Raw genomic sequence first — 16,627 nt, 5'->3', positions numbered from 1 at the left:
TGTCCATGTAGCTTTGTTGCCATTGTATGAAGTGTTTCATATGCAGTGCGATGCCCCGAGCTTTGGGATTTGACAATGACTGAATGCGTCAAGACATATAACACAATGCTACATACCCCTCGTACATGACAATTAAGATGTAATGTACCTAACATCTAGTAGTATGCATTAAAAATCACAGCGAAAAAATTATTTTTCTACCTAACTTATGCATGGTGGCAAAATAAGAGACATAAGGAACCAGTAAGTGCAAATATCCCAAAGCTTTCATATAGTATAAGCACTTCAAAATAAGTTTGTGTTTTCCAAAATAAATCTTGTCCACAAAAGATAATCATTTGAAGAAAAGAACTTAAGGTCCCATAGGACTGGTCCTTCATGGCCCTTCCTTGACTCAAAATCCTCCACAGCTCCTCAAACAATTTCTTGATCTCAGCTAGAACTGGTCGGCTGCCTCCAGCCTATCTAAAGTGGATGGCTCTGAGGGACCCTCAGGGTGCTCCGAGGCCTTCTTGACTGTCTTGGGAGTTGGTCTCTTGAGCAGCCTCATCGGGAATTTCTAATCTTATTACAACTTCTACCATTCCGGGTTGAGAATGGTAGTGGAAGCTACAACAATGAGATTTCGAGAAATCTCAATGAAATGAACCCATAGGAATGGAATCTCTTGAACCTACAATCAATTTAAAAACTCCCCAAGAAAGCCAAAATCAAGTCAACGATGGAAATTTAGACCCAATGAGAACTCGTTTCAAGAAACTAGATTATATTAAAATCTAGACCCATTGAAGAACCCGTCTCAAGATCCGAGATTACAAGAAGGATTGCCACAAAGGTTGTGATTTACCTTTGATAAGTTCAAAAGTTCAATCAAGAACAAGAGGAGTAAAACTTAACTCACAATGAATAAATTCATCAAATTTCATAAACTTCTTAAAATGAGGTAATAAAGAGTATTGATGGGAACCAAGATGGACCTAGTATTAAAGATCCTTTGCAACTTCCAGATGGGCCAAGAAGATTAATGAGACAATGCAATAATTGATGCAATCCACTTAGGACGAGTTTAGTAGGAGCCCAACATTCAAAATGGGCTTGAAGGATGGAGATCAAGTTTTGATTCATATGATAAGTTATAGAAGAGTGCAATAACATGACTTAAAAGCTTTGGCACTTGAAGGCTTTCAACTTGTTTGATTCATTTAAAAGACTTATTTTATTAGTTTACAGTAATTGAGTTTATTATGTGAAGGACTTATGGGGGGCAAGGGTATGTTGGGAAATTTATTATTTTATTAAACTAGTGTTAGGGTTAGTACTGTAGCCGAGTTACTGTAGCACCGTACTGTAGCCGCGGCACTGTTCACTCAGGGGTATTTTTGGAAGTTGGGGCATTATTTTGGCTAGGGTTTTAATTAGGTTTGGTTTAAATATTCTATGTTGCCTCATTTTAAGAAGTTTTATGAAATTTGAGGAATTTATTCATTGTAAGTTGAGTTTTACTCCTTTTGTTCTTAATTGAACTTTTGAACTTATCAAAGGTAAATCACAACTTTTGTGTCGTTCCTCCTTTGTAATCTGGGTTCTTGAGACGGGTTCTTCAACGGGTCTAGATTTTAATATAATCTAGGTTCTTTGAACGAGTTCTCTTTGAGTCTAGGTTCTCCATCCATTGACTTGATTTTGGCTTTCTTGGGAAGTTCTCAATTTGACTGTGGGTTCAAGGGATTTTATTCCTACAGGTTCATATAATTTGGTATTCAGAGCAAGGTTTTCAATCAGGTCTGATTCTATCTTTTAATTTCTAGCATCCTTAAATTTAATTGTAGGGCTACATTGTTCTAGGGTTGCCAAAAAAAAATGCAAAAACAAAAAGTAGGCTGCCGAAATTCTTAGGGTTTTGGGTTTGGCTGAAATTTGCATCTTCTAGGGTTTCAAAATTCTAGGGTTTCAGGCATCTCTAAGTTTGTCAATTGCTTAGAGTGTCGTTCCATTGATTCTCTTCTATTTCGTTGTCCATTATTGTTTGCTTGAATTCAATTACTTGATTTTCACAATTGAATATTGCTGTTTGTGACTGAATTAGAGAAAAGAGAAAAGAGAGAAGAAAAGAAAAGAAAAAATTCAAAAAAAAAATTCAAAAAAAAAATGGAAAAAAAAAGTTGCATATTCAAAGGTTGCAACATAGTTACAATAAAGAGAAAAAAATACATTTGTTGATTGAGATTTATCATCAAAGGGACTGAATACATCTTTCTAGTTGGTATCTTGTTTTATAATTACTGTTTTCCTTATATAAATTCCTCGAGTCTCATGTCATTTTATTCCTTCATTGTTTCTTGTTTTTGTTTCTTGAATCTATTGCTGGTTGGAATAATACAAGATTGTATTATTTTGATTTAGTTCAATTAGTTCTTAAAGAACTTGAGCGGGAAAACTATTGAGGTAAAAGGCAAGAGAGTGTGAGACTATTATCGGGAAAAAGTCAATTAAGAGTGAAACACGAGCGGAGTGCCACTATTTGAGTGTAAACTCGTAAGGGAGTGTGTGAGGTTTTCCACTAACATTCTTTTGTGCAATACTTTACAATGTCTCACCGGAGTGGCTCTTCACAAAAGGGGATGGCAGATAACTCATCCTTTGTGTTGCAATCCATGCAACAACAGTTTGAGTGGTTGAACTTGGTGTTGGGTGAAGTGAGGGATAGTATGGATCATCAAGAAGCAATGATTAGAAATCTGCAAGGTGGGAGAGATAGGTGGCGACGTGAGCCTAGTATTGAGAATGGGTATGAGAATGGAGAGTATGGTGAGGATGAGGAAGACCTAACATCTGAAGTTGGATTGGGTAGACATAGAGGAGTTAGGCGTGGAAGAGGACTTAGGGCAAAGCCAGGGGGTCGAGATGGAGTAGATAAGAGCCTTGGGAGTATCAAAATGAAAATACCATCCTTCCAAGGTAGAACTAACCTTGAAGTTTATTTAAAGTGGGAGAAAAAAATAGAGTTGGTGTTTGATTGTCATAATTACTCGGAGGAGAAGAAGGTGAAGTTGGCGGTAATTGAGTTCACTGATTACGCTAGTATTTGGTGGGACCAATTAGTGACCAATGGGAGGAGGAATCTTGAGAGGCCTGTAGAAATTTGGAGAGAGTTGAAAGCTATCATGAGGCAGAGATTTGTACCTAGCCACTACTATAGAAACCTCAACCAAAAACTACTAAATCTTACACAGGGGTCTAGGAGTGTAGAGGATTACCATAAGGAGATGGAGGTGGCTATGATTCGGGCTAATGTAGTGGAGGATCGAGAGGCCACAATGGCTAGATTTTTTAGTGGATTGAATAGGGAGATAGCCAATGAAGTTGATCTGCAACATTATATGGAGGTAGAGGATATGGTACATATGGCTATGAATGTGGAGAGCCAGTTGAAAAGAAAGGGTACATCAAGGTATACTTTGGTTTCTAACACTCCTTGGAAACCAAAGTGGGACAAAAATGATCGAACTGTAACAAAGAGGAAGACCGAACCACCTAAGGGAAAAGACAAGGGTGAGGCTGAAACCTCAAGAAAAATAGAGAATGAGTTGGAAAACAATTGTCAGGTCGAGAGTTCAAAAAAAGATGAAGGAAAAGAGAATGATAGAAAAAAAGAGAGTGAAAGGAAAAAATAGAGTGAAAAAGAAAAAGTGTGTGGAAAGAAAAGAGAAAGTGAAGAAAGTGAGAGAAAAACAAAGAGAAAATTTAGTTTTTATACTAAGGCGAGTCTTAATACTAACGAACTTGACGTATCTCTGCCTAGTGTTGTTGTCTTTTTGTTGCAGGGATATAAGGTCGTGTTTCCTAGAGGTGTGTTCAGTGGATTACCACCTATTAGAGAGATAGAGCATTACAATAATTTTGTGTCTGGTGCAACACTTCCTAACCGACATTTCTTTCAAGAACATGAGTGCTTGACACACATGAAGGGACAAGGTAAGTTACTGACTAGAATGCATGCTAAGTGGAAGGACTGTATTGATACTTTTCATCATGTATTCAAATACACACAAGGTATGAAAAATTTTGTGGTTGATACTTTAGCAAGAAGGTATGTCCTTGTCTTCATTTTAGATGCAAAATTGTTGAGACTTGAGTATGATAAGGAATTGCATGCTAATGATGATGACTTTGCTAGTGAGTATGGAACATGTGAGAAATCATCGTTTGGTAAGTTCTATAAATTAGATTTACTTGTTTAGAGAGAATAAATTTTGTGTGCTTACTAGTTTTATGCGTAAGTTGCTTGTGTGTGATAGACATGGTGGTTTGTTGGGTAACCTTGGTGTAAGGAAGACTTTTGTTGTGTTACATGAACGTTTGTGGGAATATCATTTGCCATTCAATGACGTATTGCATGAATGTTTGTGGAAGTATTATTTCTTATTCATTGATGTGTTGCATGAACGTTTATGGGAGTATCATTTGCCATTCATTGAAGTGTTGCATGAACGTTTGTGGGAGTATTGCTTGCCATTCATTGAGTTTGCATATAATTGGAGTGGTCATTTTGGTGTCAAGAAAACTTTAGACATTTTGCATAAACATTTCTTTTGGCCAAAGATGAAGAGAGATGTTAATCGTATTTGTGGAAGGTGCATTACATGTAGAAAGGCCAAATCTAAGGTTTTGCCACATGGATTGTATACACCCTTACCCATTCCTAGTGAGCCATGAGTAGACATATCTATGGACTTTGTTTTGGGGCTGCCTAAGACAAAAAGTGATAGAGATTCTATTTTTGTGGTTGTGGATAGATTTAGTAAGATGACACATTTTATTCCATGCCATAAAACAGATGATGCCACAAACAAGCTGACTTGTTTTTTAGGGAGAGAGTGCGACTCCATGGTGTACCTAGGAGTATTGTTTCTGATAGGGATGTTAAATTCCTTAGCTACTTTTGGAAGGTGTTGTGGGGAAAATTGGATACTAAGCTATTATTTTCCACTACTTTCATCCACAGACTGATGGTCAGACTGAAGTAGTTAATAGAATTTTAACTCAGCTTTTACACACTGCTGTTCATAAGAATTTAAAAACTTGGGAGGATTGTTTGCCATTTATAGAGTTTGTATATAATAGGACCATGCATACTACTACTTCATATTCTCATTTTGAAATTGTTTGTATACTTGATCCATCTACTCCTTTAGATTTAACACCTTTACCTGTTGATGACATGACTAGCTTGGATGGATTTTGCCAAATTCTTGAACAAATTAATGAAAATGCATATCTAATGAATCTTCCAGGTAAGTATCATGTTTCTGCTATTTTCAATGTTACAACTATTTTCCCTTTGATCCAGGTGGAGATTCTAAGTCGAATCCTTTTGAGGAGAGGGGGAATGATGGGAACCAAGATGAGCCTAGTATTAAAGATCCTTTGTAACTTCCAGATGGGCCAAGAAGATTAATGAGACAATGCAATGATTGATGCAATCCACTTGGGACGAGTTTTGCAAGAGCCTAACATTCAAGATGGGTTTGAAGGATGGAGATCAAGTTTTGATTCATATGATAAGCTATAGAAGAGGGCAACAACATGACTTAAAAGCTTTGGGCACTTGAAGGCTTTCAACTTGTTTGATTCATTTAAAAGACTTATTTTATTAGTTTACAATAATTGAGTTTATTACGTGAAGGACTTATGGGGGGCAAGGGCATGTTGGAAAAGTTATTATTTTATTGAACTAGGGTTAGGGTTAGTATTGTAGCCGAGTTACTGTAGCGCCATACTGTAGCCGCGGCACTGTTCACTCAGGGGTATTTTTGGTAGTTGGGGCATTATTTTGGCTAGGGTTTTAATTAGGTTTGGTTTAAATACTCTATGTTGCCTCATTTTAAGAAGTTTTATAAAATTTGTTGAATTTATTCATTGTGAATTGAGTTTTACTCCTCTTGTTCTTAATTGAACTTATGAATTTATCAAATGTAAATCACAACCTTTGTGGCGTTCCTCCTTTGTAATCTGGGTTCTTGAGACGGGTTCTTCAACGGGTCTAGATTTTAATATAATCTAGGTTCTTGAAATGAGTTCTATTCAGGTTTAGGTTCTGCATCCATTGACTTGATTTTGGCTTTCTTGGGAAGTTCTCAATATGACTGTGGATTCAAGGGATTTTATTCCTGCGGGTTCATATCAAGTATTTAAACCAAAACCTAATTAAAATCCTAGCCAAAATAAAGCCCCAACTTCCAAAAATACCCCTGAGTGAATAGTACCGCTATTAAAGTACGGCGCTACAGTAACTCTCAACTACAATACTTTTGAAACCCTAGTCGTTACAGTACTTTTTAAAACCCTAGTTCAACAAAATAATAAATTTCCCAACATGCCCTTGCATAGGCCCCCCTTAAGTCCTTCCCATAAAAAAATCAATTATTCTAAAATAATAAAATAAATCCTTTAAATAAATTCAACAAGTTGAAAGCCTTCAAGTGCCCAAAGCCTTTAAGTCATGTTGTTACCCTCTTCCATAGCTTATCGAATGAATCAAAACTAGATCTTCATCCTTCAAGCCCATCTTGAATATTGAGCTCTTGCTAAACTCGTCCTAAGTAGATTGCATCATTCCTAGTATTGCCTCATTGATCTTCTTGGCTCTTAACCTTGTAATTGGCTTATCTGGAACTTACAAAGGATATTTAAGTCTAGGCCCACTTTGGTTCCCATCATTCTCCCTCTCCTCAAAAGGATTCGACCTCGAATCTCTACCTGGATCGAATGGAAAAAAGGTTAGTAATATTGAAAATAGCAGAAACATGATACTTACTAGCAAGATCTACTTGATATGCATTATCATTAATTTGTTCAAGAATTTGGAATAGTCCATCCAAGATACTCCTGTCATCAACTGGTAAAAACTTTAAATTTAAAGGAGAAAATGAATTAAGTCTATAAACAATTTCAAAAGGAGAAAATTGAGTTGTAACATTAACAGTCCAATTATATGTAAACTCAATCAATGACAAACAATACTCACACAAATGTGCATGAAACATATCTAAAGCTTTCCTCATACCAAAATTATTACTCCAATTATATGCAAACTCAACGAAATGAAAATGATACTCTCGTAAATGTTCACGCAACAAGTCAATATATGGCAAATTATACTCACACAAATGTTCATGAAACACACCTAAAGCTTTCCTTACACCAAAATGACCACTCTAATTATATGCAAACTCAATGAATGGCAAGCAATACTCCCACAAACATTCATGCAACATGTTAATCAATGACAAATGATACTTCCACAGACGTTCATGCAACACTTTAATAAATGACAAATGATACTCCCACAAATGTTCATGCAAAACATCAATGAATAACAAATGATACTTCCACAAACGTTCATGCAACACTTCATTGAGTGGCAAATGATATTCCCACAAACGTTCATGCAACACAACAAAAGTCTTCCTTACACCGATGTTACCCAACAAACCATCATGTCTATCACACACAAGTAACTTATGCATAAAACTAGTAGGCATACAAAATCTAATCTCTCTAAACAAGTACCAATCTAGTTTATAGAACTTACCAAATGATGCTTTCTCACATGTTCCATACAAACTAGCAAAGTCATCATCTTTAGCAAACAATTCCTTATCATATTCAAGTCTCAACAATTTTGCATCTAAAATGAAGATAAGGACATACCTTCGTGCTAAAGCGTCAATCACAAAATTTTTCTTACCTTGTGTGTTTTTGAGTACATGAGGAAAAGTATCGATACAGTCCTCCCACTTAGCATGCATTCTAGTCAGCAACTTACCTTGTCCCTTCATGTGTGTCAATGACTCATGTTCTTGAAAGAAATGTCGGTTAGGAATTGTCGCACCTGGCACAAAATCAATGTAGTGCTCTATCTCCCTAATCGGTGGCAATCCACTAAACATACCGTTAGGAAATACGACCTCATAACCCTACAACAAAAAAACAACAACACTAGGCAAAGAGTCATTAAATTCATTAGTATAAAAGCTTGTCTTAGCATAAAAACTCACTTTTGTCTTTCTGTTTCTCTCTGCAATCTCTCTTTCTTTTTCTTCTCATGGCTCCACTCTTTTTTCATGACTCTCAGCCACCTCTCTATTTTCTTTTTTACTCTCTCTCTTGATGTTTCGACTTCATTCTCTTTTCTTCTCTCACTCTCTTTTTCCTTTCCATTCTCTTTTTTTCTTCCACTTTCCTCTTTTTTCGAACTATCGGCCTCATAATTGTTTTTCAACTCATTCTCTCTTTTTCTTGAGGTTTCAATTTCACCCTCATCTTTTCCCTTAGGTGGTTCGGTCTTTCTCTTTGTTATAGCTTGATCATTTGGTCCCACTTTAGTTTCCAGTGAGTACTAGAAAACAAAGTATAACTTGAGGTACCCTTTCTTTTCAACTGCCTCTCCACCTTCATAGCCATATATACCATGTCCTCTACCTCCACATAATGTTGCAAATCAACTACATTGGCTATCTCCCTATTCAACCCACTCAAAAATCTAGCCATTGTAGCCTCCCGATCCTCCACTACATTAGCCCTTATCATAGCCACCTCCATCTCCTTATGGTAATCCTCTACACTCCGAGACCCCTGTGTAAGATTTTGAAGTTTTTGGTAGAGGTCTCTATAGTAGTGGCTAAGTACAAATGTCCGCCTCATGATAGCTTCCAACTCTCTCCAAGTTTCTACAGGCCTATCAAGATTCCTCCTCCTATTGGTCACAAATTGGTCCCACCAAATACTAGCGTAATTAGTGAACTCAATTACCGCCAACTTCACCTTCTTCTCCTCCAAGTAATTATGACAATCAAACACCAACTCTATTTTTTTCTCCCACTCTAAATAAATTTCAGGGTCAGTTCTACCTTGGAAGGATGGTATTTTCATTTTGATGCTCCCAAGGTTCTTATCTACTCCATCTCGACCCCCTAGCTTTGCCCTAAGTCCTCTTCCACGCCTAACTCCTCTATGTCTACTACCTAATCCAACTTCAGATGTTAGGTCTTCCTCATCCTCACCATACTCTCCATTCTCATACCCATTCTCAATACTAGGCTCACGTCGCCGCCTATCTCCCCCACCTTGCAGATTTCTAATCACTGCTTCTTGATGATCCATACTATCCCTCACTTCACCGAAACCAAGTTTAATCGCTCAAACTGTTGTTGCATGGATTGCAACACAAAGGATGAGCTATCTGCCATCCCTTTTGGTGAAGAGTCACTCCGATGAGACATTGTAAAGTGCTGCACAAAAGAATGTTAGTAGAAAACCTCACACACTCCTTTACGTGTCTACACTCAAATAATGACACTCCACTCGTGTTTTACTCTTAATTGGTTTTTTCCTGATAATAGTCTCACACTCTCTTGCCTTTTACCTCAATAGCTTTCCCGCTCAAGTTCTTTAAGAACTAGCTGAACTCAATCAAGACAATACACAACCTTGTATTATTCCAACCAGTAATATAGATCCAAGAAACAAGAAGCAAGGAAAGAATAAAATGACACGAGACTCAAGGAATTTATACAAGAGAAAGAGTAATTATACAACAAGATACCAACTACAAATATATATTCAGCCCCTTTGATGATAAAACTCAATCAACAAATGTTTTTCTTTCTCTTTGTTGTAACTATGTAGCAACCTTTGAATATACTACCTTCTTTTCTTCTTCTTCTTCTTCTTTTTTTTTTTTTTGAATTTTTTTTTCTTTTCCTTTCTTTTTTTTTTCTTTCCTTTTTCTTCTCTAATTCAATCACATACATCAATACTCAGTTGAGAAAATCAGGCATTGAATTCAAGCAGATAATAATTGACAACGAAATAGAAGAGAATCAATGGAACGGCACTCCAAGCAATTGACAAACTTAGAGTTGCATTAAACCCTAGAATTTTGAAACCCTACGTGATGTAAATTTCAGCCAAACCCAAAACCCTAAGAATTTCGGCAGCCAATTTTTTGTTTCTGCAATTTTTTTTTTGCAACCCTAGAACAATGTAGCCCTAGAATTAAATTTAAGGATGCAAGAAATTAAAAGATAGAATCAAACCTGATTGGAAACCTTGCTCTGAATACCAAATGATATGAACCCACAGGAATGGAATCCCTTGAACCCACAATCAATTTGAAAACTCCCCAAGAAAGCCAAAATCAGGTCAACGATGGAAAATCTAGACCCAATGAGAACTCGTTTCAAGAACCTAGATTATATTAAAATCTAGACCCGTTGAAGAACCCGTTGAAGAACCCGTCTCAAGAACCGAGATTACAAGGAGGAACTCCACAAAGGTTATGATTTACCTTTGATAAGTTCAAAAGGTCAATCAAGAACAAGAGGAGTAAAACTCAACTCACAATGAATAAATTCATCAAATTTCATAAACTTCTTAACATGAGGGAACAAAGAGTATTTAAACCAAAACCTAATTAAAACCCTAGCCAAAATAAAGCCCCAACTTCCAAAAATACCCCTGAGTGAATAGTGTTGTTGCTACAGTAACTCTCGGCTACAGTACTTTTGAAACGCTAGTCGCTACAGTACTTTTTAAAACCCTAGTTCAACAAAATAATAAATTTTCCAACATGCCCTTGCATAGGCCCCCCTTAAGTCATTCCCATAAAAAACTCAATTATTTTAAACTAATAAAATAAGTCCTTTAAATGAATTCAACAAGTTGAAAGCCTTCAAGTGTCCAAAGCCTTTAAGTCATGTTGTTGCCCTCTTTCATAGCTTATCAAATGAATCAAAACTGGATGTTCATCCTTCAAGCCCATCTTAAATATTGGGCTCTTGCTAAACTCGTCCCAAGTAAATTGCATCATTCCTAGCATTGCCTCATTGATCTTCTGGGCTCTTGACCTGGTAATTGGCTTGTTTGGAACTTGCAAAAGATATTTAAGTCTAGGCCCACTTTGGTTCCCATCACTCAACAAGTAAACAAACAACATACCACATATATCATAAGCATAGAAAAGTAAACACAAACAAATGCTTGGACATGTACGCATGACATAAAACTTTGACTTGTACATCATGGACTTTTCTCATAAAAATAACATTTTTCATCTTTTAAGCTCTTATTACATGTTCGTATCATTTGAGGTCAGGTTCTTGTTCATATCATAACATATCATGTCAATTCATGTCATGTTATAACATATCATATTGAGAACAAATCTCATCATTCCTTATCATTTCATTCATAAAATTGCATATCATGGCATGACATATTATGTCATTTCATATCATATCATGTCAATACATATCATAGAGCTCAAATGCCTTGTTCATATCATATCATTCACATATGTGGATACCTCACGACTCTCCTAAGCATCGTGTGTTCCCCGCTAGTTACCGCATCATCCAACGATCCACTTGATATAGGTGACTACGTCACAAACATAAACATTTTCTTTAGGCAATTCGCATATTTCGTCTTCACCATAATATGCACCCACTAGTTTTAGGTACAACCCCGCTTCGGTATCCTTCCATAAGAACCATTCGAGGTTTGTCGACTGTACTTCATCAACCTAGGAGTTTCCACTCGACTTTAGACACTCTAGAGTGGATAGGGAGTTCTACTATGACATTTCTCCGTCTTAGCATTTGGGGTTGTTATAAAACATCAATGACTCTTTCTTTTAAAAACGTGGACCCAAGTGCATGAGACATGTAACGTGGATTCATGACGAAACATAACTCTTATTCATGCAACATGTAAAGCCGAATAACATAACTCAATTCCATAGCATGCATCTCATGTCATAGCTTGAAAACATTAGAACATATAAGCAAAGATCATTTCATGCAAACATATTTGATTCTTACGTTAAAACATCAAAACAGAATTTTATCACCCAACATATGGTCTTGGCCGATTCATCTAGACCCTCCAAAACATGCATTTTATTCATTCCAACTCATAACATCATGTCTCCATTTAATCATTATGTCCAAACAAACATGCAAATCAATAAACATGGCAAAACTAAAACTAACATGCATTATATTAGAAAACTTAGCTCAATCATACTTCACAAGACATTGCATCTCTTCATTTTTATGCCATAGCCGAAACTTGTATAATAAAAACACTAGATTTAAACAACTTCATACACTAATCACAAGGCCCGAATACTTCATCATGAAATATCATGCTCCAATTCATATTTTCATAAAAATATTCATAGCATCTCATAGTCAAACAATTAATCATACAAAAATTCAAGCAAATAATCAAACAAAAGTTCACATATATATACAAATAATATCAAAGATAGGTTGGAAGTTTACTTACAAAAGTCCAATGATAATACTTGGCAAAATCTGAAAATATAGTGCAGTGTATTAGAATTCAATCTCACAAAAACCCTAGATTCCGAAAATGGAGTGAATGTGAGTGTAGTGATATTTTCAAAATCCTTTCCTCATGCTAAAAATTCTAGGGCCAAAACCATTGAAGATCACAAACCCTAGTTTTTCCTTTGAGTCAAAACCAAACTTGTGTAACCCTAGATCACATGTTCATGTGTTCAGAACACCAAGAACATTTTGGGTTCCATCTTCTAAGAAGAGAAAGCCCTAGTTTCTAGAGTGAGAATAAGTGGTTGTGTGAGAAAACCCTAAATCCGAAAATACTAGAGGAGATCTTCCCTTGGTCGTGTGTACATCAAGAAAAGAAGTTAGTTGGCCTTGAGAAAAAACCCTTCCCGGCAGCATGATAGTATGCCTTCATGTCATGCATTTATTCCACAACCCTTTCTCCACTCCCACTCGACAACTTTCCCTCTGAATCAGCCTACATAGAAGTCATCATGATAGAGAATAACCAACCACACCCCACGACAAGGAGGATCTAGCCACATCATCACTAACCGCCAAACCCCCCCAATGGGAAGCCACCATTGTCACACCCTTCCACCCCTTTGAACCTTATATAAACTCATCTCCCCTTCACTTCTTCCTTACTTCCTTTCCTCAAACCTTCCTTGAGTGCTCTTGAGAGTTCTCTTACCTTGTTCTTTGAGTGTTCTTAATTATTCTAAGTGAGTTTTTGAGTTTGTGAGTTTTGAGTGGGAAGCTTAGGAGGGCCACAAAATCATTTTTTACTTTTTCTCTCTAGATCTTAGTTGATGTGTTAAGTTGTGTCTTTGAGTGTTAGTATTAATCTTGGGTAAATATAACATGAGATACCATGTTTAGCTAGAATCCGAAATATTTGTGGACAGGTTTAGTGTTTAAATTATTTTTGATGAAGATATTAGTTATGGCAGGCCTTGATAATTCATGACATGATTCGAGTATGTCTTAGAATAATTTCTAAAAGTTTGGTTTGAGGTTAGAAACATGCCATAATAGGTTTTAATTTCTATCTTGTATTGATCATCAAAGTATGTATGGTTTGACTTTTAATCATGCTTCATTTAAGAAAATTAACTTATTTTACTTAGACTTGAAATATGAGCATTTAGAAAACCTTATGATTGGGATAAGACGAATGCATGATTTAATTCTAGCATGTCATTGATAGAAAGGTCATATCATGCATCACTTGAGGTTTAGTCAGAATTTAAGGATTCTATTAGGCATGACTAAGTGTTGGGGTGAACTTGCTGAAGGTTAAGCTTTTATTTCATCATTGAGGATTTCTAGTGATCATCTTTTTATTAGAGGAAGTTTTCATGCATACATTCATGAGGATCAATAGTCAAAATTTTATATAGCCATCAACTAGAGAGCATGCCATGAATTGAGGATGAATTGGCTAAGATCCTTTTGATTTTTTAAGGGCATAGATGGTCTTAGAACGTGCAAGATATGAGAACTACAGATTCTAGTTAAGTTTGGAGAGCATTTTTATTAGTAGCAATATTTTGAAGTTAGGGGTGTTTTCTTAATTTCTCTTTATATAGAAGATTTTATTTTTTCTTTAAGATAGTATAGATTCTAACTTAATGAAATTTTTGTCACGACCACTACCTCACTTTCAACTTTAAATAGTCTATAAGTTTGCCTCTAACTTACATTTTGATGATTATTTATGATTTATTGATAAATGCCGTATTCATTTTATAACTGTCATTTTTAGCATGAAATGTCATATCTTATGTTCCATTTTTGTCATTTTGCATACAACTATCATTTTTGAAATGTGCCACATTTATGCATATCATGAAAATCTTATTTTTTTAGTATTGAATGAAAAATTATTTTTATTACGACCCCAAAGGCTAGGATGAGGAAGTATCCTGGTAGAACTCATATGTCCACTCTGGAGTGATTAAGGGTGCGTTTGGATGTTGAAGTGAGTTGATAAAATATTATTATAATATTATTTTTTGAGATTTGAAAAAGTTGTAATGATGAGTTGAGATAAGTTGTGTTTCCAAATGAAGCCTAAATATAGAGTGGTAATTCCTGGGTTCACGAACAACAATCAACAAGCTTCGAATGGATTATTTTTAAAGAATGTCGAAACGAAGTCATACTTTATGACACCTAATGCTAGTGGGTGTACATGTTATGATTTTTAAGATGTTAAGCTATGTTACATTACCAATGCATTGAGAACGAGTCTATAGACAACGTAGTTTCAACATCAGTTGTACGACGATCACCGGCAGGTACTCACAGTGAAATTATGTTCTTTGTAAGAAAATGTGCATCACAAGTCTATTTTCTTGAGAAATTTGAATGGGAGACAAATACAAATTTTTGTATTGCATGCATTTCATGTTTATCATTCTTCATGCATAGTTTATCTTTATGCACGTTAGTTGTCTAACTTACTGAGATTCAAGTAAATCTCACCCTTTGTGGACCCATTATCATTTTATTCGAATGATAGAAGTTGTAGATGCAAATGGACCCAATGGACTAGTGGATCAAAAGGATTGAGGAGGAACTAGACGTCGACAGAAGACTTAATCTTATTTTGATATTTGTAGGCCTGACCCTTCGTGCCATAGAGCGCATGAAGCAACTGGTTTAGATTTTTTTAGAAACTTGGTATTTTGTACTAAGATTAAGCTACTTGATGATTTGAAACTTATGGTTTAATCAATGTTATTGGGATGATTTTAATTATTCTGTCATAAGTTCATTTCACCCTTACTTTCTGCTGCAATTATTGCATACTACTACCTGCATTTTTAAGATGCATTGTATATTAATTGCCATGTCTCGACGCTCTAAGTCTCTGTTACATTCCGAGCAGAGGTTGGGGGCGTCACACGTAATTACTCTGATACCACCCTGCGACGCCCCCAACCTTCATTTGGAATGGAAAGGAGACTTAGAGAGTCGGGACATGTAACACAAGGTTACATACCCCCGTTTATGACAGTTAATATGCAATGCATCCTATAAATGCATCTAGTAGTATGTAATAACCGCAGAGAAAATGGGTGGCTAAGAAGTACTTATGCTAGAATAAACTAAAACATCAAAATGTCATTCATAACCATCATAAGCATAATCTTAGTACAATTATTTTTTATAATAAGCTTCCATGGCTAAATCAATTGTTTCATGCTATCTAATGCACGAAGGGTAAAGGCTATAAACATCAAGATGAGGTCTAATCTTTTGTCGAGATTCGGCTCCTGTTGAATTAGTCAGATCCACTGGTCCATCTGGTCCCTCCTCGTTGGGTCCTGACACAACTTTTATCATTCCGTGGGTCTGGTCCATAAGGGGTGAGATTTACTTGAAATCTCAATAAGTTAGACAAACAACGTGCACAAAGATATATTATGTGAATGATAAATATGAAATACATCCAGTGCAGAAAATCAGTATATGTCTCCCATCCAGATTCCTCAACATTTTCAATATATGTATCCCATCGTCACAATTTCTCATATGCACTGTGAGTACCTGCTGGTGACCATAGTACAACTCATGTTGAAACTACGTTGTCTGCAGACTCATTCTACATGTATTGGTAACATAACATAACATCATCATAACATGTACACCCACTAACCTTAGGTGTCATAACATTTGACCTTCACTCCGGTGTTCTTTAAAAAGAACTCATTCGAACCCGTTGACTGGTCTTCGTTAACCAAGGGGTTATCACTCCATTTTTACTCACTCCAGAGTGGACATAGGAATTGACTAGGATAATTCCCTATCCTAGCCTTTGGGGTAGTGACAAAAATTATTTCTATGCTTGAAAACTTATAGTTCATGACATGTGCATAAAGCTTTCATGTGAAAATGGCATTTATATGCAATATGGTAAAATGGTAAAAATTTCACATGTCATATAGGCAAGTGGTCACGTACTCAATGTATCATATAACATGATATTTCATGTTCAAAATGAAAATTATAACATGAATGTGACATTTATTAATAAATCATAAATAACTTATCAAGGTGTAAGTTATCAAGGTGTAAGTTAGAGGTCAACTTACAAACTGCTTGAGTTTGGAAAAATCATAGTGACTGTAATAAAAGTTGTACTAAGTTAGGATTTGACCTACTAAGAAAGATGTTCATAATCAAAAGGGTTCAATAACTAATATTTATAAAAATACCCCTAAACTTTCAAAAATTTTCAC

Source organism: Juglans microcarpa x Juglans regia, chromosome 5S, assembly GCF_004785595.1.
Source record: "Juglans microcarpa x Juglans regia isolate MS1-56 chromosome 5S, Jm3101_v1.0, whole genome shotgun sequence".
In the NCBI taxonomy this organism is placed as follows: domain Eukaryota; kingdom Viridiplantae; phylum Streptophyta; class Magnoliopsida; order Fagales; family Juglandaceae; genus Juglans; species Juglans microcarpa x Juglans regia.
Note: the sequence above shows the minus strand (reverse complement) of the source record.